This window comes from Phyllostomus hastatus, unplaced genomic scaffold (genome assembly GCF_019186645.2).
Source record: "Phyllostomus hastatus isolate PE091 unplaced genomic scaffold, TTU_PhHast_1.1 phas_scaffold_585, whole genome shotgun sequence".
Classification (NCBI taxonomy): domain Eukaryota; kingdom Metazoa; phylum Chordata; class Mammalia; order Chiroptera; family Phyllostomidae; genus Phyllostomus; species Phyllostomus hastatus.
The window spans coordinates 23303415-23307852 of record NW_025334037.1 but is presented as its reverse complement, the minus strand read 5'-3'; positions in this window follow the sequence as shown (position 1 = coordinate 23307852).

Sequence of the window (4438 nt, the reverse complement as noted above, 5' to 3'; positions counted from 1 at the left end):
TTTACCTTCAAAGTACTCTCCATTTGCTGAGATACACTTGAGACTTTTTTTTATTGCTCAAAACAGTTTTTGAACTCAATTCTTATGCCTTTTAGTGCTTCTGCCATTTTTTTGTTTCCCCTCTTCCACATCTGGCAAAATGGTTCCCTCTGAGGACTTTTTTCATCCAGGGAAACAAAAAGCTGCTTGGGGTGAGATCAGTTGAATAGGAAGGGTGGAACACAAGGGTCATGCTGTTTTTGGTCAAAAACTGCTGAACACTCAGTGGGTGGGCAGGTGCACTGGTAATTTACCCATCACGAAGTGGGCAAACATGTTACAAGAGTCTTCAAAAAAAAAAATCACTGAAGTCAAATTCTTCCTCTCACAACAACACCAGCTGGTACACAGATACAGACAGGTTCCTAGAAGGCTCACCTCTCGGAGACAGCCTGTACTATAAGAGGCTAGCCCCCCAGAAGATAAATTCATTTTTTTTGACGGGGTCTCCCCTCACACAATAGCTTCATCCATGTTGTTCTTATTGATGTCCTTTCAAGCCTGGCCCATCTCTGGTAAGTTTCAGTGAAAGTTACAAGAGGATCATAAAGAGACTTAAGAGCCTCCCTGAGATTTATACACTAACCAGGCTAAAGCTACAAATGCTCTTTCTTCTTTAATTCTTCTGTTTTTGTAAAAATGCTATGAGCTCAGGAATAAAAATATACCAGGAATCTATTTACCTCTGTCTCCCAGACTTCTACTCCTTTCTTTATAAAGGAGAAACTAAATGGGAACATGGTCTCAGAAAATTCTGTTTGCATAAACACTTCTAACTAAGGACATACTTAACACATTCCACAGTCTAATTTCAACTTGTGTGACTCATCACAGTTATAAGGTATTGAGAATCTGACATGTGACAGATGATGTATTAGTTGCTATACATACGTTCCTATACAGGGGTAGGCAAAATAGGTTTAAACTTGAAAGTATGTGGAAGAGTTTATTCTTCTATCATTTATTAATTATTATATTATTTTCCATATGAATAACTGTAAGCCTATTTTTGCCCACTCCTGTATTTATGCATTGAATTGTATCCTTATAATTATTTCCACATACAGCAATGAAGAAAGCAATGTATAGATAATGTAAGAATGTACTTAGGTCATATGGCTACTGATGGAGCATGCAAAAGTCAAAGCCATGTCTCACACTGCAGCCTCTTCTTTACTCACATTAATTAAGCCTGGTCAGATTAACTGTTGTGGAAACACCTCAGCCTGTTTGGAGGCAAAAGCTTCTCATAAACACCTTTTGGGGGGAAGCAGGTCTTTTCACTGGTTCGCCTGCTGTCTACTTGATTCCTAAGAATACACTGCTGACTGTTCATAGCTTCAGAGAAAATCACTTTTCCATAAAGTTCCCATTATAGTGTGTCAATGAACGTGACACTGTGCATAATTTACCTCAGGGGAGTATGTAATTAGAAAATTAACCTTTTACTTTTCTCCTGTTAATCAGTTATAGAAAATGATGGAAAAATAATACATGAGCAACCGTGTCCACTGTATTATCCTGCTTGTTATTTCAAAGTTACTTGGTAGGAACCAAATGCTCAGAGACAATGGCCCGAATGTGTCCAGCAGAGATGGCACTTTGTATGTACAGACGGGCACGTTTCCTGCATCTTTCACATGCTTGTGAAAATTCTCCAAACTTCTTTTATCTTGGGGTGGTATTTCACTTAAATGAGAAAAAGCATTCAGGCTTCTATTTTTTCTCTCTAAAATTATTTTTAATGGTCTAAACACATGCCGTTTGTATTGCTTCCACAAAATGATGAAGAACATGTACAGTAAGAGTGGCATGTCCTGGGATATTGAGGAGGGCCAGCAGCTCCAATGCTGTACCCTGTGAGACCCTAACTTACCTTGCAGGTGCAGACTAGTTTTCTCAATTCGAGAAGTGCTTCATTCTCTGAACTGTACGTCAGCAGAGCCAGTTTCATCATAATTGAAGGGTTAGATCGATTCTAACTCAGGTTCTCACAGATTCTGATAGACAGCACAGCCTTTGTGTCTCAAAATCAGTGGGTCACGGGCTTGATTTAGCAGCATCATCTGTGATCCTTTAGTTCTTCGAGACATGGAGATGTATAAGAAGAAATAAAAGATATATTGAGATATATTGAAACTATACACACAGAGCAGGGCAAAAATAGGCTTACAGTGGTGAGTACACAAAACAAGAGAGTATCTTCTTGTATTATTATTTATTGTTATGTTATTTCAATATGAACAACTGTAAACCTACTTTTGTCCCACCCTGTATTAGAGGGTGAGAGGAATGACATTAAACTTGGAGGCAGGAGTCTTGGTGATGTTTTACGGGCTGTCTGCTTTTGAGTGCATTACTTAAATTCTCAGAGCCTCAGGTTATCCATTTGCATGATGGGCATTATTATTATTTTTTGCCCTACTTCCCTGAAAGAGTTTCTAAAAAGACAAACTAGGATTTAAAAAGAATGTGTCAAACATTGAGATGTTAAGTATATAAAAATGTGAGTATTACTATTCATACCAGCTGCTCTCTCTGAGTGGCTAAATTTTTATATCTATTTTATGTACATTTGAGTTATAAAATGTAAATTGTATAGTAAAACTGAGTTAAAGGCAGTATTCTATATCTTCTCAAATCTCTTGTAAATGTAACTTATCATATTCTAAAAAGGCTCTATATATTATATGCATTTTAGTTATAAAATGTAAATTGTATAGCAAAACTGAGTTAAAGGCAGCATTCTATATTTTCTCAAATTCCCTGTAAATGTAACTTTTCATATACTAAAAATGTTCTGTTTTTCCTTTGGTGAGGGTCAGGCCTCACCAAATTCCTTAGCTTAGGCTGCTCTTGACCTTGAAAAGCTCTTTACAGTTTTCCACCTCTTACCTAACCTGTATCTATGATAATTGGAATAATGGCCCAGAAAAGACATCAGTTCCTCCTGTTTGGCAACTCAATATTACCATATAAGGAAAATATATTTACATATGTGATATAGTTAAGGATCTTGAGATAAGAAGAGTATCCTAGATTATCCAGTTATTCTTAAATGTAATCAGAGGATGTTAATAAGAGAGAGGGAGATTTGACCCAGAAGGAAGAGCATAAAACAATGTAATTACACAGGTAGACATTAAAGGGATGCAGCCAACAGCCAAGGAATGATAGTGTCTACCAGAAGCTGGAAGAAATAAAAACAGATCCTCCCCTAAAGTAGTCACAGATCATGCAGTCCTGCTGACAAACAGTCTCTGCCCAGTGAAACTGATTTCACACATCTGACCTCCAGAACTGTAAAAGAATACGTGTGTATTGTTTTAATCCACCACATTTGTTTTTATGTATTAGAACACCTATAGGAAACTAATACAATATCTACCTGTTACATCAAAGAATATTCTGCATGAAATGTTGAGTGACTGTGGCAACCTCATCCAAACCCTGTTTACTTCCCTACAGCATTGCTTCACTGCCATCTTCTAGTTCTTGAGAACTTATTGTAAGACTTTCAAAATTCAGTATGGCCTTCTCAAGGAGAAATTGAGAGATACATTATCTTTTATCATGAATGCTCCTTTGCATCCTGGGACATTTATGACACAAAAGGAAAACGTTTAGCTGGTGAAGATTGTTGGAGCTAAATGAGTTGTAAAATATGAAGTTGAGTTTCTCAAGTGGATGATTTAGACAAATGTCTCTTTGATAGCATGAGAATAGATGTGATGATTTCTTCGTTGAGGTTCTTTCATTTCCCTTTTTGCAGTGAGTTGTACACTATTCTTTGTTGATTCTCCTAATTGATGTTGAGTAGAAAGGTAAAAAATTACATTGCTTAGAATTCTCTTTTCCTCTCCCTTCAATTTATGTTGCTGGTTTAATTTTTTCCCCATTGAAAATTTAGTACCTCTGTTTTTTACTGAGAAACAAACCAACTTCATACAAAAGGACTCAGAAAGGAGCAATGAATGAGACATCTTTCAATATTTTGTAACACACATCCTTGGATATCTTTAAAAAGAAGCAGATTAAGAGAAAATAACTTGTTCACAGTTCTAAAATTGCTCACTTCTGTTGGCTGTGAGAATTTTCTTTCCTTTATAGGTGGGTATTCCTCTGTTTTTGCCATTCTTTATAATTAACTGACCACGGCCAATTCTTAATTTTTATGTAGTTAGTCTTAGATGAACAATTATAGCTCTAAAAAAGGCTATATTGAATTAATAAGCTTTCTCAGAGATTATCAGTGATTAAGGAATATGTATAAGGTATCAACTAATTGCTGAGATATTCTTTAATCTCCTATAATGTCTACAAATAATATATTTATGCTCTTGATCTATATCAAGTACTAAGTATGAACAAACTAAATAGCTTCTATTTCATAATAACA